The following is a 26,720-nucleotide window of genomic DNA, read 5'->3' as shown; positions in this document are numbered from 1 at the left end:
GAGCTCTGTTATCATCAGAGGATAAAGTCAGTCAGTTGGCAGCAAAAGCTTGAGTTCTAATCTCAGCTCTGCCACGGGGGATTAATAAACAAATATTTGTAATGTTTCCTGAAGAGGAAAATTCTCCATTTTTTTATTAGTATTAGCAGCATATCCATATGTGTACTTGGCCCCAGGATAGCATCGCATATTTAATATTGATTACTATATGAGCTTCGTTACACAAATGAAATAAAATGTTACTTAGGAAAACGTTCACTCTTCCCCCGCTGTAATTGAAACACACCGCGAAGAGGTCATTTTTCAAACCATTAGTGGCCCTGCAATTTTCTAAAACTTGCAGCTTTTCTCAGAAGGAGCACTTAGGTAAAATGTCTCAGTATGAAAAAGGGCTTCGACCATGTAAACACGTCCAATTGTAGCCGAAACCACTAAAAAACTGAACTGTACAATTTCCAAAAGGCTCACTTAGCTAGCAGTGCGAATGGCTCGCTCTTGTGCACCTCAACCCTCAGTACTTCCTCTGTTAGACCAGCAGGGTGACCAACACCCCCATTCCTCGTTCTCAATGTAACAATCTGGCAGTGGGGACGAAATGCAGGAGGTCACCCATCTCTTGCACGCAAAGGCAGCCTATTGGGAACTGGCCGCCATAACTGCTACTTGGCTGGAGGACCAAACAGGTCAACAGACAGGCAGGTGACAGGGCACAGGCCCTTCACCTATTTCCTTACCCCATGCAGGAATCCTAGATTCTGAGAAAATGTTCAAAAACCAGGAGGGATTCATTTTCAAGTAGGACTCTCCAGACCTTTGTTCAAAGATCTGAATGTAAGTTGAAGAAATCGGATGTAAGAGTACGAATCACTAGTTTGTGAAAAGTTATGCTTTATATTCAAATTTCTCCCTCAAATTTCTCTCAGTAAGCATGGAAGTTTCCTCAAATCTCTTCCATTTGCTCAGTTTCTCTTGGTCTGGCTGCTGGAAACTGTCATCGCCCCTCAAAGAGCTACAATGGGCATCCTGTGCTTGCCAGTTACCCAGGAAGCTTCTGGATCACCCCTCCAAGGGGCTATTTGAAAGAAGACAGGTAAGATGAAACAGCAGGGTCACCCAGGAGCCAGGCCACCCCTCACCCTCTCATCTCTTGGTTGGTGTGAAGAGCCAAATAGATCGCCACAACTTGAGCAAAACCACCACACATTCTACCATCCTCAAGGAGAAGAGAAAGGGAGAATGCGCTCTTTCAACATGCAGACTGTATTCGTAGAGCAGTAAACCTACCCACCATCCACCCCAAAACAGCCAACACAGCTTTCAAAAAATCCCCGGAAATGGAAATGTGTACTTGACGACAAAGAGAAATTTGAACTACTGTCCTCGTGCTGCATACACGGGCTGCATGGGGAGTCTACTCAAGATCTTTTCCAAAGGAAGACTGGAAAAATAACGCTGTTAAGTCATCTCATGGGAATGCGGAGAAAAGAACCCAGTAAAGGCTATTTTGGCAAATCAGGACCAGAAGTGCTGATGGTCCTACGATGCCCCTTTGCACACCCTTGAGCACCACAAGCTTCCAAAGGAAACAGCCAGTGACAGTACCCTTGTTGGTATGCAGAGTGACTGTTCACATTCAAACTCCAGGCCATCTTGTGAACTATTCATCAGGGGAGGAAGACGGCTATTTTCCTTTATATCATACTTTTAAGAACTTTCAGTGATTCTCTCTTTCTCTACCTCTGTGTGTGTGTGTGTGTGCGCACATGCGCCTATCCACTTTCCTCTCCCTTTTAGCCTCAATTCAAGCATTAACCTTTGATGTCATATTTTTGCTCCTCATCAGAATGGAAAGCGTGATCTTCAGAGGAGCAATTGAGTTGAGAGAATAAAAAAGATGACATCACTTCAAACGTGGACTTGCCAGAAAATGATCCTTTCAAGTGTTCCCCTGTGTTACCAGCCAGGGACCCTCCACTCTCCCTGACCGCGGCATGCTGCCCCTGTTTCACATCTTTTGATCACCATTTGTTTTATGTCACCGTTCGTAACATCCCCCATGTGTCTATGTGTGTGTTGCACTTGTGTACTTTTTAAAGCTCCTGTCCATGTTCACTTTATAAACTCCCAGGTGAAAGAGAGGAATTCATTAGCATCGGTTAATAGTTTGATAATTCGAAATAAAGTCAATACAAACATTTACATGGCATTTGCCCAGAAAGAGTATCAGGAATGAGAATTTGGGGCCATCTGCCTATGTTCTTTCTGATACGTGCCCTACAAGGTACACACAGCAAGAAGGCCCTACGGATGGGCCCTTACCACTGGAATGTTTCTCGTTCCCTGCAAAGTACAAAGTCAGAAGTCTTCTAACCTTTTCCTTTTTCACTCTTTACTCATGTCAGAGGCAGACCATTTGGAGAGGTGCTCAAATATCACTAGATTCCATTCCCCTCCTCCTCCCTCCCAACCTGTGAGCAAACACAGTAAGAAAAATACATACATTAGTCAGACTGACCTGGGTTCAAATCCTACTCAGCCACTGCTTTGGTCTTTTGCTGTGTAACTAACCACTCAGAACTCTGTGGCTGAAACGACCGTCATTGTACCTGCTCCTAATTCTACAGTCTGGGCTGGGCTCAGTGGGACGGTTCGTGTGATGGTCTTAGTGGCGGCCCCTCATCTAGCTGCTGGTTGGCGGGGGGCTTGGCTCGGCTGGGATGCTGGGCTGGCTGGACTCTCTCTCTCTCTCTGTAGTCTCAGGGCCTCTCCCGCTCCATGTGCCTCTCTACACGATCTCAGCACAGGGTCTCTTCAGCAGGTAACTAGACTATTTGACCCAGTGACTCGGGGCTTTCAGGACTACAAACGTGGAAGCTACCAGGCCTACTTAAGGCTGAGGTCTAGGACTGGAACAATGCCATTTCTGCCACAATCCATGGTTCAAGGGAATCTCAGGGCCAGCCCAGAGTCAAGGGACAGTACAAACAGGTGTGAACACAGAAGGCATGGGTCATTGGGAGCCACCACGGTAGCAGACGACCACTGCCACTTAAGAAATCAGTTAATCTATCCAGTTTGAGGTAACATCAGTTTCCCCATCTATTAAATGGGCATAATAATATCTTTATTTTTTGGAGCGATCTAACAATTAAATGATAATGAATGTAAACTGATCAGACTGACACTGAAAACTCTGTAAATAGTCTCTCTTGCGTATCCCAAACTATTTGGATTACCCAGAAATTTGTCAGCTCTTCCTACCACTGTCTAGCCCTCCCATGAGAGCAGAGTCCCCAGCTCATCTTAGCCACCTTAGAAGTCATCCCGGTGCCTAGTACAGAGCCTAGAATTCAGCAAGCACCTGGTAATAAGAGCTTGTTGATTGACTATGTGACCAAATGAATTGGTATACACTGTCTCCAGCAACTTACTTCCACAACATATGGACAGATTGAGCTATTTCACAAGAATTTCTTATATGCAAATGAAAAGTTATCAAATTCAATGTCATGAGCAATCATAGCAGTCTGGAATTCATCTTCACCTCCTTTCAAATATAGTCTATATAACAAATTCCCCAAAAATATTTTGCCAGATTTCCACTGCCTCAATTTTAAAACTCAGGCACACTATAAGAAATATGTAATCCATATGTCTATGATTCATTTTTACCCAGTTCATCAAAGTGCTGTTTTTGTATTAAATGTCAAAATGCCTTTTATGTCTTTATTTATGAGCCCTTTAAAGTTGTTATTTTTAAATGACGGTAGAATATGTTTTGCCAAATTTAAAATCTACAAAGGCATTTGTAATTTTGTTCCAAACATCAGCTTCTGGGAGAGTTAATTTTTTTGACTTCTGGGAAAATTCCTATTTTCAGATATAGACTTTTAAAGTTTATTTCAAATACTCAAAATTCTCTTACCCTTCACTTTAAATGTACTAATGAATGTAGTCACCTCTGTGTACACAGAGAGTTTGGAAAACGAATATGTGACCCATTGTTCCTTCGAAGGAAAACCTTGTTGTCTCTATTAACTCATTCTACCTCAACTCTATAACTTGGGAGAAGAAAAGCAAGGCTGCCAGCTGTTACCTATTTGTAAAGTGCAAATTTTCCTTCCTACAGTTTCAAATCGTGCATGCATCTCTGTATAGATAAGCTATACGTCCATCTTACTGCTGACATTCAAACTTCATCAAACCTCTTCCTATCTTCTTTTTTGTCTCATTATTAACTTTTCCACTATGAGATAAAAAAAAAATGATAGCAATCTAAGGGACCTCTCTATAACGCAAATTTCTGTGATAAGCTAATTGCAATTTGAATTAAAATAAAATATATATACCATAAGGTAGAGCATTAGCTAAAAAGAAAATTAATCCATCAAAGTCAACCATATATAATTTTTAAAGGTCTATATTTTAAATAAAATCTGAAAGAAAAATCTGAAAACCAAAATAAGCTCTATGCCCTTAGACAAAGCAAACCCTGAACTCTAAGTTATTAATCTATCACACGAGGATAATGAAGCCCATACCAGCCCCATCACAGACTTCTTATAAATATCAAATGAGTAATACATTTCATAAACCACAAATAAAGTTAGTGATAATAATTAAATTCTGGCATTAGCCATTACATATTTTTATCCCAGTCTCACTGGTATAAAGCCACTTTCTTTAATGTTTCCATTTAAGAGTAAAAATATTTATGTCTAATGACGAAAGGGACTATGGGAAATTAGCTTGCCATCACTTTGAAGGTCGCAAATGTGAGGCCTCACAGGATTTTCTGCTCAGTTGATGCTTTCTCTCCTAGAGCCAAGGGTTTGCTAATTCTAAGTCATCCGGTAGCCTGTCCCTTCCCTTATTAAAGAAGACGCCATCCACACAGCACCAATATTTCTACGTTTAATTTGTCACAATGTTCATCACTCTTGGAACAGCATTCCGGGTTTGAACTGAGAAATATCTTATTTCCAAGGCTTGGCGAGAAGACCAATCCCATACCTAGAACCCTCGCTCAGGCTGAAAAGCAGTTCTGAAATTCGAACACCACCCAATACAAATCCGTTGCTAGGTTAACAATGTTTTCTAGTAAACAAAGTGTGCTTCCTTAATAACTTATTAAAACACAATGCATTCTTTTTATTCTTCCCTTAAAGAAGGCAAAGAAAAAACAAACAGACTCTCACGATAGCTAGGCCACTTCTCTAGAAATCAGACCAGAGCAACTCGCATCGCGTACCCGAATTAGTCTTGCATGGTGGACGAATATCGTGTTTCTACACTATCGCAGAGCTGCCCCGGGTGTTAATTTGAATTTTAAGCAGAATCAAGCTTTTGCACAGGTCCGTCCCACCTGTCAGTGTACAGTGGTATAACAAGATAATTACTTCCTCTTATATCAAAATGCCAGACACCCAAGTAAGACTTCCATGGAAAATGAACAGGACACCTGTATTAAATTTTATTCTAATAAGTCTAAGGCTGCCTATCGCTGGCATCTTGTTAGGTTATTCAAGGAAATGGTGGCAGATGCCACATAAACCCCACAAAAAGGTAGAACCACAATGTGTGATCAATTCAGAAACATACTCACGGAAAACTTTGGCAGGAGGTAAGATCAAGTGGTATATCACTCATTCATGTAGCAGTGCCTCCTCGGTAAAAAATCTAAGGTCGAAATCCAAGGTTATTTAGAGAAGGAACATAGCAAGGCTGTGCTTGTGGTACAAAACTAGTGTTTACTCAGCCCATCAAAATTCTAAATATTTTCAACATAAAGTCTTCTTAAAAAGTCATGTCCAGAATTTGGCCTTGACCCCAGCAAGGCCTGGCTCCTCACAAAACGGAGCGTAATTATTTAACTTCTACAAATAGATTTGATCATGACACTTAACACCAAAGTTGCACAGAAGATCTAGAAAACAGAGGACTCTGGTGGTGTGTGAGTGTGTCCGTGTGTGTACATTTGCCTGTATGTACAGTTGTGTCTGACTGGGCGTGACCTTAGTTTAGAATATTTAATGATGCTTATTTACCTTTCAAATTCACCATGAAAGACTAGACCCTTACTGATATTCGATGGTAGTTCTGTCACTTAGAGGTGGCTTATAGGATTTGGAAAAGAAATTACTGAAATAAGACAAATGAAATCTCGGGACGGTCCCCAATTGACTACTTCTATACAACGCTATGTTGCTTATTACACTGCTGCCCTCTCTAGCTATAGGGTTTCAATACCTGCCCATGTAGTAATTGAGCATCTGCTTGAGGATGTGTCATGGAGCATGGAGGAAGAGGTTAAAGGAAGGAGCTGTATAAAAAGGTCGCTATTATAGGCATCTGCTCAGTACAAGCAGAGTACCATACCTACTTCTCAGTATATGCTGAACACATCTTAGTGTCTAAAGTTATAAACTCAGTAGAGGCAGCATGATGCCATGAGCAAGGCACGAGAGTCAGAGTGGAGCAACCGACCTAGATTCAAATCTCAGATCTGCCACTTCCCCCCAGTGGGACCTCAAGCAATTTCACCCAATTTATAGATTTCACCGCATTCTGCTGTCTTGTTTGGAAACTGGATTTGATGTTGCCAATGGTATCCTGCATGGTCCAATGACTCATGACCTTGAATCTAGATATTCAGAAGGTATCATCTGAACAATACATTTACAAGATTTTTCCCATGTGGCGGGAAGAAAGACTTCACGTAAACATGCGACCTGTCTTTCAGCAGGAGGCAGAGTGCTGTAGTCATGTTGAGAAGAAAGAACTCATGCTCTCTGGTCTTAGTCATACTGACTTTTTGCAAGGATGTACTTGTACGTACTCTGCACCCTCTCTCTGTTCCATCGGTGAAAGGAGGAAATACTACGTACCTCGCAGGGTTTGAAAATGTGGGAGAGATCATGTCACTCCTCTGCCTAAGACTCCCCAGGGCCAGCCCACCTTCTGCTGGGGAAAAGACCAAGTCCTTACAAGGGGTTGCAAATTCCTGCAGACCTGACCTCTTATTTCCTCCCACCTCCCTATCCTTTCCCTTCCTTACTAGCTGCCCACTGCACTTCAAACACTCCGGGCAGCTCCATCTCAAGGTCAGTGCTCTTGTCTTCGCACTTCCCAGGTACCCACGTGGCTGTTCCCTCACTTCCTTCAAGTCTTTGCTCAAAAGACACCTGCTCAGTGAGGCTTTTCCATTCCCCTTATTCAGAACTGTGGCATCCCTCCACTCCCCATTTTCTCTCCCTGGCACTTACCATCTTCTAATATAACACTATTTTTTTTAATTTGTCATGTTCATCATCTTAAACCCTTTTACTAGAATAAAAACTTCAAGAGGGCAGGAATTGGGATCGATTTTACTCCCTGCTGTATCTCTACAGCAGAGCCTGGTACCGAGTTCAGCCAATAAATATTTATGGGACGAATGGATTTGTTGTAAGCTATCAGATGACGTGCTATCTGGAAGACACTTAGTACAGTGCCTGGCACATGGTAAGAACCTAATAAATGATGGCTATTAGTTCTTGAGGGTGTATAACCATAGGTAAGATGATAGTCTTTGGAATTGGGAGTGAGTATGTGCTCCTTCAGGCCAATCAACAATGCCAGTAATACCCAGGTTACCCAGGGTACTAGAAGGCCACTGCTCCATCACTGGGCCTTGCCATGACTCACTTGTGGGCCTTGAGCGCGTCAGTTTCTGCATCTGTAAACAGATACCATAGTATCTACCCTCCAGGGGAGAAAGAAGCTAAAGAAAGCTCTGTTTGTTGCTTGCTTTGCCATCTGAGATGAAGTATCCACAGCAAGATTGAAAACATTTGATATGATTAAAAATAGGAAAAACCATAGCTTTTCACATCCGATGGTTTTTCTGCCTACTAAACGCATCTTTCAGCTGGCACTCACACATCCCATCTTACAGGGTTTCAGCCACAACTTTTCTTCTTCGGGTTAAAGTTAAGCAGCAATGAGGGGAGGCGCAGTCAGAGGTTCCCGGGGAAATCTGAGGCTCATGTTTGTCCACTGGGGTAAGTCATTCTTTTCATCAGGCTAGAAAAATACAGGCAAGGATACAATGCTGGTCTCCTCTTCATTAACCGGGTAGAATTACTGCGGCAAGAAGGTTAATAATTACACAAGTAATTAACACTTCCTTGATTCTCATACTCTAATCCTATAGTTGCAGGATTTCAACTTTGGTCCCAGAGTCCACGGGAAGATGAGAGCAGAATGGCAATGAATGGGACTGGCTTTGGACTGGGGGTTGGGAAAGCAGCAGACGGCTCTGCATTTCTAACCACTCACTTCTTATTGCGATGAACATTACAGACGCGCACTCTAGTTATTTTAACAATCGGGCGCCATGCAGGTATTTGACAACCCCATCTTCCCTGAGCCCCCACTCTCACCCCTTCACGCCTGCACGCAGTATATTTGGTGTCACTGTTTATTAAAGATAACTAATGCCCTAAGTCTTTATTTACTTCTGTTTATTGCTATTTTAGCAAGAGTCACTGGAGAGCGGCTATGTTCCTGGTCCATTCGGGTTCTTTAATCACTGTTAGTAGGTAAAATCATCTGTGACAACTAATCCAAAAAGCAGATTATATTTATTTTGGCTACAGTGGCTTGCAATTCGTTAAAATCAACAAAGCCTTTTCATTAGCCCCCTGCTGATGTCCTAAAAACAGACATTTCAAGGGTCTCACAGCACCGAGCTACACATATGCAGCCAAGCTAATTCTGACAGCTTCGCAGCGCCATTCTTGACACAAAATCTTATTAAACTAACAAACAAGAAACAGAACCCCTCTGCTTTCATACAAAGGCTTAATTAACATGCCTAAACTCCAAAATCAAAATCAGAGCCGCCAAGCTTCCTGAACGTGGAAGCAAAACAAACAGAGACTATGTCATTAGTTAAGCAAGATTTACCAAAAATGGGGACTTTCAAAAAAAATAATGTGGGAAGGGATTAGAAACCAGAACCGTGGTGCCTATTTCTAAACAGTTCTGCATGGGCATTCTGGCCTCCCAAAGCTGGGATTGTGATTAACTGGGCTGTTGATGGAGACAGCAAATCTACCAAGCAGGGGATCAAGGTCTTATTCCAGGGGTTGCCAGAGATCCGAGACAGTGGCAGGCTGTTTAAGGATATCATTGCATCAACATTTCAGAGATCCGTCCCTCTCCTACCCTCAATCCCACACGCACATTACTGCATTTTCCAGGCACATTTTTTTTCCTTGCTACCATCCGGCTGTCCCTCTCAGAGAAGAGCTTCTTGAACGCTGAATTGGATTTGAGGGCTCAGTGTCAGAAATGGGGGCGTTCCAGGAAAGATGCTCGTGGCAGTGACTCAGCCATCACTGTGCCACCAGGCAGCGGCCATAATTAATGAACGTATCAAAAGGTCTACTCAAGGAGCAAAGAAGGTAGACAATGATTTATGTTTACCTAAGGGCAAGATTATTTAACTTTGTAAGAGTTTTCAGAAGCAGGAAGCCCGGAAATATTTAGATACTGCACAGTACCTCGCCAAGCCTGATGAGAAATTCAAGGAATGGGCAAGCAGATCCGGAAATGAAGGGCAGAGGGGCACATGCAGAGGAAGATGTGCTCTCTCTTGAATTTTCCCCTCCATAGATCTGATAGCAAAGCTGCAATGATTTGTGTATTTCCTTGACTGTTACTGCAATCGAATTACTTGTTTGCCCCCCCAGCATAATCCTGAACGTTGTCAAGGATGATTACCAGATGATACTTCATGCAAGTCTCTGTCCTAACATGTGGATTTCCACTGGTCCAAAGGGGAAGCCAAAAGCAGCCCTTGAGAAGAATGGCTCGCTCGCTTTCTAAATTCATGAGGGATGAGCACATCAGGCTGCCTCCGAGACAGAAAAGGTCCAGTTCATCTCTACCAGGGCCTCTGGCCAGCAGCCCCTTCAGCCAGGACTTCAGCTTCCCCTGGTTCATTCATGAGCAAAAGAGCTGTCCGTCAGAGCAGATAATAAAATCCAGCCTAGAAGGGAAAGCCACATACGAAGCGATGCTCCAATCAGAGTTTCATCCACGGGGAAAAGTGAGCCACATCTGATATACAAGTTATCATTTTGGCTCTCCATAATTAAAACTCTTGTTGCCATGGCAATCCAAAGAGTGTTGCAAATAAACGAAAGGCTAATGTCACGGCTTTTTTTGTTGTTGATATAGTTTGCAGCCCCAGCTTGGGTTTATTGATGGCAGGGTGGAAATGGGGCTTGGGCACACAGCAGAGCAACCCCGGGTGAGGTAAGACAATCTAAAACTCAATTATGTACCCAAGATACTGTTTGCAATTGTCCCTCAGTCCCCAGCCTGCCTTATTCAAGAGATAATAGAAGTGTGTTGTCTGCCTTATGTATATTTACAGCCAGTGGCTCTGCTAGCACATCCTAAAGCTTCCTGGTTTTCTTCCCTATCATCTACCACTATCTAGAGGATTTACTCAAGAAGATTTCCAGGTCATCGCAACAGGTCACTTTTCTAAGCCACCTTATCAGGGAATAGGAGCCACATGCAGTTCTCATGCAGGGGAACAAAGAATCCACTTGGTTTGGTGACTTAAACAGGATGGCGAAACAGCCTTTATTATTGTTGTCATATGAAACATGTTGAGACAAGCAAGACAGCAGTCGTCACCCTGAGGAGTATTTCAACTTTATACCTCCTAAGGTTATTCTCATATAAAAGAAAACACACCCCTCAGGTTTTGTTTTGGGTTGGGTTTTTTTTTTTTTTTTAATAGGCTCCCTCTTTTCCTGGTTCGTTTAAAATGGGCCTGCTGTTCAGTGTTCGTGATCTCCTCAGGACAAAGCAATCTGAGTCAAGCAAAAGAAAAAAGGCTGCACAAACAGCTCCACACCCATGCAAGCAACCCTGAGATCCGGCACACCTCTGTTAGCAAAAAGCGAGAATGAACGGACCAGGGTGGGCCAGCCTTGCCGGACCCAAAGAGACACCTCGGGCACTCGTTAAAACGCAGACTGCCAGGCCCTGCCCTGGAGTGTCTGTTTCAGCAGGTCTGGGCACATGTGGGAGACACCAGAATAGATGAACTTGTGCTCTGAGGCACACACCACATCTTCAGAACTGAGTAAAGAATTCGGACGCTGGCCTGGTGACATAGTGGTTAAGTTCGCCCACTCTGCTTCAGTGGTCTGGGGTTCGTGGGTTCGGATCCCAGGCACAGACCTACACACCACTCATCAAGCCATGCTGTGATGGCATCCTACATACGAAATAGAGGAAGATCGGCATAGCTGTTAGCTCAGCGACAATCTTCCACAAGCAAAAAGAGGAAGATTGGCAACAGATGTTAGCTCAGGGCCAATCTTCCTCATGAAAAAAAGAATTAAATCCAGGGGACTAGAACCGGAGGAGGCAGAGGATTTGTTCTCTGGACGATTCTGCTACACACCCAGCTACTTCAACACAACCAGCTGCCCTCCCAGGAAAACCGAGACCACCCATGAAAAAGATGACTCCCTGTACGTTCTTGGGGCTCTTCCACACCTGGAAACCAAAGACTCTCGAAGGATTTCGGAATGTTTACTTGGCAGAGGAGGAGAGAGGAGGAGGTTCTGCTGGGCTTTTAATTTTAGTTTTCAACTAAAAATAAAAGGAGAGAAACTAGTGATTTAAAACTCAGGAAGATGAACTGGTTACTTTCGCGCTCGTGCTGAGTGGGACAAGGCACGTGGAGCAATAGTTTAGAGATCCAGGAAAAAAAGTGGATGTTTCAGTTACTGCTGGGGACAGTAGCTCAAGATGTTGAAAGAAGCATATAATATGTCCCCTGGGGGATCTGAAGGTAGCAGTGTAGGTGACAAAGAAGCCTAGAGGACCGAGGTAGAGAAGGGAGCTTTTATCTGGTCAAATAAGCGGCTGGTGTGCAGGAGGCTGTCACCAAGCTAGCTCGCCCTGCAAAAAGCATAGCTCAACACAGCCCCAATTACTATATTTCCTGGACACTTTGTCTCACTGGAATACGACTTCTTGGGAGAATAGCGTCCGGAGAGAAATTCTCAAATAAGCTTTAACTAAAAGACTAGACGCTTCGCTATGGCAACTGCTTCTATTTAATTCCAAAAGCAATTCGAGACGGAACCCAGTAGTTCTGCCCTCTGATAACTGAGTAAAATCTAATACAGTTCCTGAAATTTTATAGACATTCCTCTCTTTCTAACTACATGAATAGTGTATAGACACTCTTCAAAGGCTCGATTTTTCTCTTTTGTAGCAAAATGGCGAGAGCCTAGGGGAGGGCGGTGCCTGGGGCAATGTTCCTTTTTGCTTAGAAGCCACCTGCTAATCACCTGCAAGTAATAACAGACTACAAGGCAGGCGGCCCAGAGAAGGAGGCTCAGCCCCATGAAGGGCAAGGGTTAAGTGGCAACAAAGCAAAGGAGGCTTTCTTGGCCTGAGGGGGCTCTGCAAAGTGACCAGTGAGATCGTCCCCAAGGACAGATTCAAGGGGCTGAGGAGCAGCAGTTAGAGATCAGAGGCAACTTGAAATGGGCCCACGGTCTGGCCTTCTGAAGTAGAAAGAAAATAATAATTTTTCCAAAAAGGTAACAGCATCTCAAGGCCAGCAATATCTTGGAAAGTTACTTGCTCTGCCTCTAGGCTGAGAGGTTGAGCTTGAGGGGGAGGGCACGGAACGAGCCCCCTCTCATGAGGCTGCTTGCAGAAATATGATGCCCTTTCACTCTCAGGCAAGGCCAGTGCCATACTGGAGAGTGGCATGGTGAGGTGGAGCTACCAGATAATTAAGGCGACACCGGCTTCAAATCAGATATGACAAAATCTGGCTAGGCCAACTGGTGTACTTCAGCTCAAGGGTACTTACAGCAGACAATTCCAAGGGCATGAAAGGCTTAGAAAACTGTAACTAAAAAGCTATCAAGAGGAAAAAAGTTTAATCCAGTTCCAATCTTTAACTGAGAAAGAATTCAGGCATATGAAGGATTTTGATGGAATAAGCATGAACAATTCTTTTCCAGCTACTGAAAAGTCAAGGAGAAGAAAAGGGCCCAAACCAGTCCAGTTGTAAAGAAGAAAGTCTTGAATGTGAGAGATTGCTGCCTAATGGTGGCTGTGGAATCTCTTTCTTCAGATTGTCAATAACTATAGAATATAATCATCGATCGCATAGTGCTGAGGGCTCTTCCTACAGGAAGATTGTAGGATGGCTTTGAATTAAGACGTGATTGGTTCCTCCTTTGCCATTACATCTTTCCCCTGTGCCCTGTGGAATACCTCTTAGACTGTGCCCAAACTCCCCTTCATCCTTCATCTAGTTCTCACCTCGTTCTCCTGTTTCTCCTCTCAGCTGATGTTTCTCTCTCTCTCTCTTTTTTGTTTTTTTGGTGAGGAAGATTGGTGGCCCAGAACTAACATCTGTGTCAATCTTCCTCTATTTTTTGTATGTGGGACACTGCCACAGCATGGCTTGATGAGTGGTGTGTAGGTCCACACCCTGGATCCAAAACCAGAAACCCTGAGCCACCAAAGAGGAGCATGTGAACTTAACCACTATGCCACCAGGCTGGCCCCAGATGTCTCATTTTTTTATGCCCCTTCTCATTCATCCCACTCTTCCATTTTGATAACAAGGGAAAGGGAAAAATGAGTCTCTCTCGATCCTGCTTCTCCATATTTACTATCATTTGAAATTCATGGCACCCATCTTTAGCACCCTCTTCATTTCAAGGCTGCTAAGACCCAACTGAAACATTTCCTCTCCCTCCTGTCTAATTTTCCACATTCCTGGACATGTTTGGTGACTCTGACATGCACATGATGATTCTTCCATCTACCTTCCTCCCCTGCTTGACTCCACTACACTGTGAACCACTGACCATCCTCTAGGTTACTAGATTACGTGATAGATTAAAACACTGGTCTCCTGTGGAAACAACCCAAATGTCCATCAATGAATGAATGGGAAAATAAAATGTGATATATATGTACAATGGGATATTGAACAGCCTTAAAAAGCAGTGGGATTGCGATGCATGCCACAACACGGATGAACAGTGAAAACATGCTGAGTGAAATAAGCCAGACAATATTATATGATTCCACTTATGTGAGGTATCTAGAGGAGTCAATGATTTCAGGGTGCTCAGGACTGGAGGGAGGGGGAAATGAGAAATTATGGTTTAATGGATGCAGAGTTTCAGTCTGTGACGACGAAAAAGTTCTAGAGATGGGTGGTGGTGACAATGGCTCCACAAGAATGTGAATGGACTTCATGCCATGAAATGTACACTTAGAAATGGTTAAAATCCTAGGGGAGGGGCCAGCCTGGCAGTGTAGTGGTTAAGTTTGTGTGCTCCACTTCTGTGGCCCAGGGTTCACTAGTTCAGATCCTGGGTGTGGACCTAGCACCGCTCAGCAAGCCATGCTGTGGCAGGCGTTCCACATATAAAGTAGAGGAAGATGGGCACAGATGTTAGCTCAGGGCCAATGTTCCTGAGCAAAAAGAGGAGGATCGGTAGCAGATGTTAGCTCAGGGCTAGTCTTCCTCAAAAGAAAACCCTGGGGAAAAAAACACTACCGCTGGCCTCCCAAATCTGTATATTCATGTTCAAGTCACACTTGAATTAGCCTGATCGTACTTAGTTTCAGAAAAAGCTCTGCAAGGTCTGTCAACAATTGGTGGTGAAAACTTGTCACTTAAATTTATGTTTCTTCCTTCCTTCACTCACTCAAGAGATATTTATTGGACTACTACTCTGTGAATGGTACGGTGCTAGAAGATGGGACTGACTAGATCTTATAATCTAGAAGATAAAAGGGACAGTCAAGAAGTAACTAGATGTCCCACAAAAGTTAAGACATAGGAGACTAGCGCTTGGAAGCACGTAATGAAGATCCTACCTAGTGTGCAGGAGAGGGGCAAGCTAGGACGCTTTCAGGAAACGTTTTTAAGCTGAGACCTAGAATTTGAATGGAAGTTAGGCAAAGAACTGAAGAATATTCCAGACAGAGAGAATTGTGGGTGCCACTGAGAAAGAATGTAATGTTTAGCGGATGGAAAGCAGTTTGGCTAGAGTTTAGAGAGACAAGAAAAAGGCATCTGATGAAGCCAGAAAGGCAGACAGAGAGTAGACCGTGAGGGGCCTGAGAGATGGCATTAAGCACTGTAGACTTGTTTTTCCTAAACCAAACGAGAATATTAAGCCAGATCTCCCAGGCCCCTCCCAGGTTTACGATGCTATTCAACTGTAAAGATGCTAAGTGTGTGACCCCTTTCCAAGCAAACTGCCTTGCCTGCTATGCTATCATCCTCCCAATGTCCTCACAGAAACTGTGCCTGATTCCCCAGAACACCCCTGACACCGGCCCCTGCCCACACCGTACCACTCTGACCTCATTCGAATTATTAGGCGCCACATAGTTTCACCGGATGTCTTCCCTCTCTAAGCCCACATTAACCTCCTCACCACTGTCTCCACTTCATAGACATTCGGCCAAGTTTATTATGTAATCTTCCTTTCTGACTCATCCCCTCTGAAGAACCTTTCTCTGACTCACTTCTACCTTTCCACAAGCTTCCTTTTCCTCCTGCGTCTTGAATCTCTCTTCTCACCTCTTTCTTTCTGCTTCAGATACTCTCAGGTCCCCTTTGTACCCACGTTGCTCTTCGGTCGCCAAATGTGAAGGAAGACGCGAACCTGGTTCATTATCAGCGCATTCTGTATAACTGCGGCTTGGCCCTCCACCATGAATACGAGGTAATCCATTTAGTCATCACCACTGTAGTCCTGGACTCACCTCCCTCTGAGGTTGATTCAGAATTACTCTCTCCTCAAGCTCCTAACCCCTTATTTTGAGGAAATGACTTTCCATTCTACTTATTCTGTGAGCACCCTTATCCTTCATTGGTCCTAGCCTTTGCTGTCCGTGGGTCTGAGAAGTGCCACGAAGTGGAAGATGTGTTTCTTGCCCTTCTAGAAATTTCGATCTAGTTAGGAACATGCAGGACTATATCGCTATAACACTCTGTTGTTTTGGGATGAAGCCTAATTGGTCACAGTGCACATTTCAACATCCAGGTTCTTTCTAGCTAAAGAGGTCAGGGAAGGCTCCAGGAAAGAGGTGAATTTTAGGCCTTGAAGGCTAAGTGAGATTCCAGAAGGCCAGACAAAGAATTAAGGAGGGGGTCTCAAACAGAAGGAACTGCAAGCACAAAGCACATGGGTGGAACACACAAGGTCCCACAGTGTTTATGCTTTTTCTTTTTGAGATATAATTGGCATATAACATTAGGTTAGTTTCAGGTATACAGCATAATGACTCAAAATTTGCATATATTGTGAAACGTCATTAAGCTTTTTAAAGTGAAGAGCAGAAGAACACAGTGATGTGACAGAATTAGGAGTGTGTGTTGGGATAACATTGTGGAGATTTTAACTGCCAAGTTAGGCAGGGAGGACCTCATTACAGATAATGGGATATTATTCGGGAGTGGCCTGCAATGAGGCTTGAAAGTTGAGAGGCTGAAAGCCAAGTTCAGTTAGGTGGCACCTGTCACCATCTGGTCCCAAAGTCACCGGAGGAAGGCCCATGGATATTAAAGATGGCAAGCACATTCCTCCTAATCTTCAAACAAGGATCCCTGTCCTCCTTGGTCTCATCCCTATTACTTTGTGGGGAGGTGTTTCTTACCCTTATTAATTTATTATTTAGTTTATTTAATGCCACTCTCCGAGTTTTCTTTTACTTGAGCTTAAAATTCCTTTTTCTGATCATAAAAGTACTATCTACCCTTAGCGGAAATTTTCAAAAATTCGGAAAACTAGTTCTCCCCTCATATTAAAATGCTTTCCCTTGACCCAACCTGAGAAACCACATGGTCTCTCTCTTGCTCTGTTTTGTGAAAATTCCTGACTTTTCAAAGTTTCCAAGTCTCTTTGACCTGCCATTTCTCTCAGCTGGAAACCCTCCCCACCTCTGCTTCCCCAGCCTTAAGGTTCAGCTGAGATATCAATCCCTTGGGAAGCCCAGCCACCCCCGCAACCCCCTCTACCCAAATGATGAAGGGCCCTCCTCTGGGCTCTCATGGTACTTGGGGCCTCCCTCAGAGCACTAACCCAATGATGTGGAAATACCTGCTTTCTGCAGCTGTCTTCCCAACTCGTGTATGAGCTATGGGGAATCAAGAATTACATGATGGGCCCAGTCAGGCCAGTGATGTAGTGGTTAAATTCGCACACTTTGCTTTGGTGTTCTGGGGTTTGCAGGTTCGGATCCTGGGCATGGACCTACACACTGTTCATCAAGCCATGCTGCGTTGGCATCCCACATACAAAGTAGAGGAGGATTGGCACAGATGTTAGCTCAGGGCCACTCTTCCTCAAGCAAAATGAGGAAGACAGGCTAACAGATGTTAGCTCAGGGCCAATCTTCCTCACACACACAAATAGGAAATATGCAAAAACATATACAAACCAAATAAAATAAACATTACTTTCTTTTGGGGGAGAAGGATTCAATCTAAGCAAGACAGGAAAATGGAAAGTCACAAAAACTCAAAATAAACATACTCGACTACTTCCCCTTGATGAAAGATAATCATCAGCAAAATGGAAAGGTAAAATAAAACACGGAAAGATTTTTGTAACACATTGAATAGACAAGGGGTTAATATTCTTAGTACGTAAGAAGTTTTAACTATAGAAAAAATGGGCAAGAGAATACGAAAGTGCAAATTCACTAAAAAAGGTGCTCAGCTTCATTAATAATTTTTAAAATGCAAATTGAGATAACTATAAGATACCCCTTCCCAAAAATAAGTTGGCAAAAAATTTGAAAGTCTGATATAACCACGGCTGACTATGAAATGGATATTCATACAATGTTGGTGGAAGTGTTAATTTATACAATTTTTTGATGATCCACCAACAGTTTCTTATAAAATTGAAAATGTAGATACACTCCGGCTCAGCAATCCCACTATCTAGATATCTATCCCACAGAAATAATAGGACATGAGAATACAAAAATTTATGTAGCACTATTGGAAATAGCAAAAAAAAAAAAGGGTAAAAAGGCTAAATGTGTATCAATCAGAGAACATATTCATTGAAGGGGGTACTAAATACGTACCCATGTGAGAAGATGTATATATGTTAACAACTAAATTGCAGACCTATATCTGGCATGGTTGCATTTTTTAGTTGAAAATGAAACTAGTTAGCTATCTTTGTAAACACTGAAATATGTAGAAAAAGCTATTAATAAAGTGTCAATAGTGACTACCTCTAGGTGTGCACGGCAAAGGATGATAATGCTTCTTATACCAATTTTCTCTGTTTTCTTTCCCCCTACAAATATATATATATACACATATACACACACACACACACACACACACACACACACATATATATATATATACACATATATATATATATATATTTTTTTTTTGGTGAGGAAGGTTGGCCCTGAGCTAACATCTGTTGCCAATTTTTCCTATTTTTGCTTGAGGAAGATCGTCCTTGAGCTAACTACCATCTATGCCAATCTTCCTCTATTTTGTATGTGGGATGCCACCACAGCATGGCTGCTGAGCAGTGTGTAGGTTCATGTGCAGGATCCAAACCCGCAAACCCCGGGCCACCAAAGCAGAGCACACGGACTTAACCACTACGCCACCAGGCCCGCCCCTACAAAATATTTTTTAACTTTGCCATATATATCTTCATGCTCAGCACTTAGCATGCCTCATGGTAAACATTCAGTAAGTGTTGGTTAAAGAGAAATCCTTTGCAAACCACCGTGAGCTCTTAGAAATCTGCCTGTTTCATCCATCTGAGAGCGGAGTGCGACCGTACATCACTGTCTGCTGGTCAAGTCTGCCTCCTGCCTAATTATTAATAGCGCTGCCCCCTTTCACACACAAGGTGATTCAGTTTGGATGACAAGTTGTGTGGTCACCATTATAAAATCTCCCTGAAGCCCTTGGCGTTGTTCCTTAGCAAGAACTCCCCCCATCTCTCCTTCCTCATCTCCAGGACACTCTTCTGTATGCTTCTCTCTTTTTCTTCCTCTTCCACAGGCTCATTCTTTCACTCACTGATTCACTTTCTTGTTTTTCTTCCTAAAGCTTAGTTTTGCTTAACACTCTTCCCTCTCTGCTTAATCCCTGTGACAATCAACCTTTTCTCATGATGACATGTGGGGACTGTCTCACTTGGGCTTGTACTCCTTCTCCAGGCTCATTTGCTTTGGCAGCCTCGTCAGTTAGACTCCCCACATCTTGCATCCTAATTGTCTACAACCAGAAGTACCCTTCTCCCTCCTAAACAACCCCACGATTAGTCCAGTTTCTCAGAGGTGCTCCAGGGGTGAGGTGACAACTAGTTGTCATTGTCTTCATTGAGCAACAGTATAACAGAGTGAACTCCAATGTGGCACTGCTCTACTTGGCCAAACTTCTAAACTTCTCAGTACCTCAACTTCCCCATCTTCAAAATGGGATAATAGCAACTACTCGATGCATCTGTTTCAAGGATTAAATGATTTTTTTTTCTTTTTTTTTTTTGAGGAAGATTAGCTCTGAGCTAACATCTGCCTCTAATCCTCCTCTTTTTGCTGAGGAAGACTGGCCCTGAGCTAACATCCATGCCCATCTTCCTCTGCTTTATATTTGGGATGCCTGCCACAGCATGGCTTTGTGAGTGGTGTGTAGGTCTGCATCTGGGATCTGAACATGCGAACCCTGGGCTACCGAAGTGGAATACGCAAACTTAATCACTGCACCACCAGGTCTGCCCCTAAATGATTTCTTATATTTCAGGCACTTAAAAGGTGTGGGGCACAGACAAAGTGTTACAGAAGTGTAAGCTCTTATGCTATTTTCCAAATTTTCTACAGTGAACATATATTACTATAATAATAAAAATGTATTAGAAATAGTCAGCGGCTCCCAAGGATTTCCAAGTCAACTGTAAACTGCCTGACTTAATGGCCTGCTCCTCACTGAGATGAAACCATTCTCCTTACGTAACTCCATCTTCTGACATTTTTCCGCTCACACTTTCCAGTTCTTTAATCCCACGCCCACCCCAACCTCAGTGTTCGGCAAATTTTAATAACTGGCTCTCCAATGAAAAAAAGCCCCGATTTTTAGCATTTGCCAATTTCTGTGGTATAAATCCTCCCCCCATGGCTTATTTCAAGCTACAACAGGACGTCCTGCTACACAGAGTTGGGGAGAAATGTGCAGAAGCTCACTCTTAGATAGTATTTCCACCATCCAGACACAACAGACATAACTCAAAAGCATAGATGATAGCCATATATGGGGAAAAAATAATTAGAAAGTGATGTTTTGGGTATTTATTACTTTTCTTTTCAATATCATTCATTTATTGTAAGTTTATATAATTTAATTTTTAATAATATTTTGTAAAAGCTGGCTCACAAAATTCCCAGAAATTTAGTCATTGGCTTTCTTGGTATGAGCAGATTCCAGCACACCACTGAGGGCCTTCTCTCGAACATCCTCCCTGACTCCAACTCTGGCTTCCTCCTGACCTGGTCCTTCTTGCTTCCCTCCACTGACCCCTGCTTGCCTATCCTACAGTGTAAGCACCCGACTGGTCCTCCCCTTACCCATGCTGTAGGCATTTAGGAATACAATACACTGAGCACCTTGGTATGCATATTTTATGATGCTGTTCACTGCTTATTTCGTGTATCATCCTTTCTCCCACCTCGATATTAGATCATATTTGTTTTATACTAGTTTTCATCAACTGAGGAAAAGGAGGGGGACTGCGTATTTGGGAATCATTTCAGAACCCAGGGGCCTTTTCAAGCTTCACCCTCTCCCAGCCAACGGACGCTGATATTTCATCTCCAATGTCTACCTCGCTTAGGTAAGAAAATTGCTGTTTTATCTGTTAGAAATCTTAGAACAATGAATGTCTGGCACATAGTAAACACTCAGTAATTACTTGTATAGTGAAGAGAGCAGATATTTTAGTAGAAAAACTAAAATTTTATTAACTAATTTTGTAATTAGCTAAAAATTTGGATTCCTTGTCAAGGTAAGTTATTGGTCTCTTATAGCTACATCAAAGAAACAATATAGTCCTGGTAGTCAGATGAGGTATAATAATGAGAAAAAGGGTTAACAAGTCACAGTATTCTTTCATACAGAGGAAATGAAATAAATGTCTTTTATCAGGAACCCAACACATGAGCACATTATCACAAGAGGAAAAAGTGGTTGTTGCCTTTATTAACACGAATATGACTGTTTAGAAATTCCTGCTGTCACATTCTTGGAGACCTTGAGGATGTGTACACACACACACACACACACACACACACACACACACACAGAGGTAGGTATAAATATATATGGCCTAATTGTACACGTACTGCAAAACATTTTTAAACCCCAAGTGTGATGCTATGAACTAATTTCACTAGAAATGATCGCATTTAGGGATCAAATTATTTTACTCCTACTTACTTTGAAATAACATCATAATTAACTTGTCTCTCGAAGACCTCGACAAAAAAGAAAAAATAAAAGCAAGAAAAAGCTAATGGCCTCCATGTTCCCATGGAAATTTTGGCTTACACTAAGAGTCAAAGTGCCCGTGGTAAAGCACAAAACCTACATTTCACAACCAGTGTGCCGGCGTGTCCCTTCACATCCTTCCTGAAATCAGAGGAGGAATTTCAGATGACCAATTGTTCAAAGCCATTTGCGTTCCCCGGGCACATACCCAGTAGAGAAGCTTCCCAGAAAGAGATGCGTTCTCAAGGCATCTTGAAACAGCCACCCTGTAGATAAGACACATTTGCAAACTCAAGGACAGTATGAGTGGGTCTTCCTCTTTTAATTGGTACTTATATTTGCTCCAAGAAAGAAGAATATTTTTCAGGCTGCCTGTTTAGTGAAGAAAAAACTCCAAACGTTGGCCCCACTTAGCCAGCAGCAAGCTTTCTGCTAATTCTCAGTCATAAATAAACAGCATTGACAAAGACATTAAAGATGGAAACTATAAAAATAGTCAGGAAGGGCAAAAGAAAGATTGCCATGATATTCTGTCTCAGTTTGCAAAAAAGGTATTAAAATGCCAACAATACAAAAATAGACTCGAACGGTTAGTTTTTTAAAAACGAGAGAGAAACTGCTCCCGGAGCCCATAAGATGAGTGTCTTAAAGCTTTCATTGATTAGTTGATAAGTTTGCTGGTGAATGATTAGTCGATTAGTCAGAAAGGTTTGAATTAGTTACTAGAGCTCTGCCTCCCTTGAATAAGATCCCACCCACTGTGACAGATGATATCTGTTTTCTCCTGTGAGTTTGAATTTAAGAGCCACTGAAGCTCAGCAACAGTATATTCTGGCTCAAATGAGCTGAAAATTGCATTCAATTTGAATTTCAAAAATGGAAGGGAAGAAGGAGGAAAAAAAAAAAAAAAACCCTCAGCACCAATCAAGTCTCCAGTTTTCAACTACTTCCTGCTGCTTAGCTGCATTCCGCTAGGCTGGGGACCTGAAACCAGGAGGTGCTGCAGGGAGAAAGCATCTCTGGATTCCTGCCCGGTCTGAGTTTAAAAATAAACTTTTAATAGTCAAGATCAAAGCAAACCTCACTTTTAAGCACATGCATAATGCAGAACGCCACCCACCAAAGATATAGATTTATCTTTTCCCAACTCAAATTGGCCTGCCTTTATTTTCTTATGGACTTTGGAGGCAATAAAGGTGAAGGTGTTTTCCCTGGGAAACTCAAGAAAAGCAAATTCTTTCCTAAATTAAAATGAATTTAGTTCACTTAAGAGTGTCAGTTCTTGTGGCTTGGTTTCTCCCCCTTCACCGGCCTCGCATTACAAAGCAGATGTGTTCTTGAAAAGTTGAGTGAACATTGATTTTTCAAATCACATCATATTTTAAATGCTCCAAGAGAGCTGGTTATTTAAAGGAATCTTATGATAAATTATCTTATGAAGCCAAGCTATTTTGAGAGCGCAAATAATTGCCCCTTCACCCAAAGGCATTGAATAAGCACGAATTTGAAACATATTCCAGTTTTCTTAAAGCAGGGCACACTTGTAGCTTTAAGAAGCACAGATTTAAGCATCGCCAATAATTAAAACTAAACCAACATTACACAAAACAACAGAGGATATCCCAGAATCACGTAACTGAATGATTTTTGGCCAGAACGCCATTCTAGGATCATTTGAGCTGAAGGAACAGAGAGAACATCAAACTCATTTCAATCCACATCACACATGGAAACATATTCTCCCGTTGCCTAAATTATTCTCAATTTGCAAATTAAGCAACTCGGGTGCCATGAAAAAGGTAATTCAACTTCTAAAGTGCCATTTTCCACATCGAAGCAGGAATCTGCTGAATGCTGTTCAGAAAATCTGACTTATTCCAGAGGGTTCAGTACCAAGCAGGACGGAGAGGCATCATTGGCAGCAAGTGTGTATAGGTTTCCTGTGCACCTACTCTGTGCCAGGCACTGCAGCAGTACTGGGGGTAACAAACTAAACACTGACTCTGCCTTGGAGGAGCTAACCATTTAGAGCAGTGGTTTATCGCCTTTCCTAAATTGTCAACCCATTTGAGAGTTAGACAGAAGCAGAGACCCTCTCCACTGAAAGAACCCCTCCACACTCTGATCCTTAGATGACAGTCATTACAATGGGGTCCATGGATGCAAGGGAAGCACCTCAGTCTTGGAGACCAATTGAGCAATTGATGGTAGCCAAGAAAAGTACGCATTACATGTTCTTCCTTCAGAAAGTGAACTGAAGGAGACTTCACATCTAGACACACTTGGGAAGACCTGGGTGTTCAACTGGTAGCTGACAGCATCCCGAGCACGTTTAGTAAGTTCACAGAAGGTCGAGTTAGGAAGAGAAGGCTTCATATCTTAAGCACAGGACAAGACATATAGAAAAATAATATTTTACTTCTTGTGCATCACCAAAGACAAGAAATAAGAAATAGTGTTTTCCCTCACACCCACGGCTGAATGGTCCATAGAGTGAAGCGACGGAAAGAAGGGCAAAATCTTTCAAAGGGAATCACGTGATCACAGCAACACACAGTCAGTAAAGTCCAATTTGTCAGAATATCACATAAAATAAAACACTTTAAAAGCATGAAAAATGGTATCTCTGCCTTTTAAAAGACAGAACGAGGAAACCATGAGAGCCACTTCATGTACGTTGCTGGTGAAATGCACGCCAGGCCCACAGTGATAGTCAGAGATGTCAAGAGGCCTCTTCACCCTCCAACGTGTACCATGTGGCATTACGTTATGTAGGCTGTCAAGGAACACTCCTATCTCCTAATCTTGTAGGGGAACAGCTTACCTTTCAAACTGCAACGTTAGCGTAGGGTTTTTCCTTTACATCTTCATAGTTTAATGTTGTTTCATTGATGAACAAGTAAATTGTCAGCTCTATTCATTTATGTGACGTGAGCAAGGATCCGACCCAAAAAAGGAAAAAAAAAAAAAAGTAAGGTCAATTTCCTTGGCCGCTGCATTTAATAAAATCTTCCAGGCAATAGAGTTAAGCGCACATTAATAGCTCTGACTTAGTACCTTCTGCCTTCAGCGAGTCTTTGATTTTTCCTATATATATATACTCAGGGCTGTATTAACACTCAAACTAACATACAGTCCTCATTTCTTATTTTACGTTTTCTTCCTCCTCAGCTTTATCAGATTTCTTAATCTTCTGCTCCTTTCTTATTTATAGAGAATGCTCCAGTTAAGGTTTCAAAGCACCTTCCATTATAACACCCCTTTATAACTTTCAGGAAACACAAAATTCTTCTATCACAGGGATCAAGAAACTTTCGACTTGTTTCACATTAATCTCCAAATATACGCGTTTCTCTGAATATGAGGGGTTTGTGTCTTATTTCTCTGGTCCTGAGGAAAGAAAAGGGCATAGGCAGAGAAGCACAAGTTTCTTGATTGGAAAAACTTGAAGCTTCTGTTTTAAACCACCCCACAGTGGGCTATTGCTAAATATGCCCTTCAACACGTTGTTTTAGGTAGAAGGTTTATCAGGTGAAACTATTAGGTTGAACCTCATGAAACTGCCAATATTCTTCCAATCTTGATGGACAAAAATGGCAATTCCACATGATTTAACTAAAGACCTCTCATATCTTTACCTTTATACCAGAGAAAACTGTTCAAAACAACAGAGTGATTCCTTGGATGTCCAGGGGAATTCTGTCCTGGATTTGCACCCCAGTGGAAGGGAGAAGGCAAAAGAAAAGAAGGTCGTGACCAAGGGTCAACTGAAATGCCCCTAATAATGTATTTGGTGCACACTTTGGTGCACTTTATTATGTAAAAGACATAAGAAAACTCATTAATCAGGTGGCACCAGGCCATCTTCCTTCACACTCCTTGAGGCATGAATGTGGTAACCGTAAACTTTGGGGAGTGGACACTTCAAAGAGATGCCTGTATTGTGACTAAAAGATGCTCAAAGGGGCCCTAAATTGTATTCACTAAAGACCCCCTTCAAGCCCACAGCTCTTCCCCTTTTCTTTAAAGAATGAAGTTAAAAGTAAAATGCTTGACAATTAAACAAGATTGGGGTTTTAATTCCAACCTCACCTTAATATCCCAAGACTACAAAAAACAATTGGAATCAAACTTTGATCATTTGCTTTCAGGTTGAAGAGAAACTACTTGAGTACTGGAAAACAGAGGGAGAATTTTAGAGTGAGAGCTGAAGACCCACTGAGCCCAGAGACCAACGGGGCTTCCAGTATAAATCGGAATTGGAAAGAGTCTAGAATCAAGAAAAGAAGGTGTTTTGCAAATAAAAATAGGAAGATATTTCCAATACATTCATGAGTGAGAAAGAAGGCAAGATGATTCGAATGTGAAAATTCAACCCTACTTACTTCCAAGGACTGTAACCATAGGAGGCCTGTTAAAAAGCTGTAATTTGTTTAAGTATGAAGAAACATTAGGAGACAACCCACCCAACTGATACCACAGGGTAAGAAGCCTGAGGGGAACTTATTAAGATTGTTACTATTTTTTATTTTTTTAAAGAAAGCTTAGGACTCAAGAAGTACCAAAGAAGGATTTGAAGGAACAAAAATCCTTAGGGTACTGATTTCATCAGATAATAAGTTGCTGTCCTGTAATATTACCAACGGTCATGAACAACATGGTTGTGATTTCAAGTTAACATTTGAAATATATAACTTGTCAAAGCCCATCTCTGAAATAAATAAAAATTCAAAATGACATTCACATTGTAAGAATAGTTTCTGGAAGGAGTTCTCTTTTGATCGCACACACAGACCTTATCTCGGAGCTGAGCCATTCAATGCAGGATCATCTTACCTGGACTGTCCGTAAACACTGGGGCAGCCCAGGTCAGCGGGCAGTGGGATTCTGCTCTCACTGTCTCAGGGAGGAGCAATTACTACCTTAGTCACTAACCTCCCTTTCACTCATGCACAAGACCTTTAGGAGTTGCGAGGAGAGAAAAGATGGATGCCTAGTGCTTCTACAATTCCTTACAGAAGAATGTGAAGTGTTCCTGGCCCAAAGATACAGGAACTAATTGTCCCATGGGCAATTGGGATCTTGCTGTTTGGGAGTTCTTGGGAAGTAGGAGTGAAGG

At 42.3% G+C, this 26,720-nt stretch overlaps 1 protein-coding gene across 8 annotated transcripts in view; it reads right to left on the bottom strand.

The window, feature by feature from the left end:
* The window catches only part of ESRRG (estrogen related receptor gamma), a 605,082-nt gene that overhangs the window by 398,609 nt on the left and 179,753 nt on the right, over positions 1-26,720 (bottom strand). For all 8 annotated transcript variants that reach the window (XM_070602492.1, XM_070602488.1, XM_070602494.1 and 5 more), the window contains one exon: positions 24,426-24,514. The gene's annotated coding sequence lies outside the window, so the exon portion shown is untranslated. The remainder of the gene's footprint in view (positions 1-24,425; positions 24,515-26,720) is intronic.

The sequence above is a fragment of the Equus przewalskii genome, chromosome 31, assembly GCF_037783145.1.
Source record: "Equus przewalskii isolate Varuska chromosome 31, EquPr2, whole genome shotgun sequence".
Taxonomy (NCBI): Eukaryota; Metazoa; Chordata; class Mammalia; order Perissodactyla; family Equidae; genus Equus; species Equus przewalskii.
Note: the sequence above shows the minus strand (reverse complement) of the source record. Positions and strands in the feature narration are given on the sequence as shown.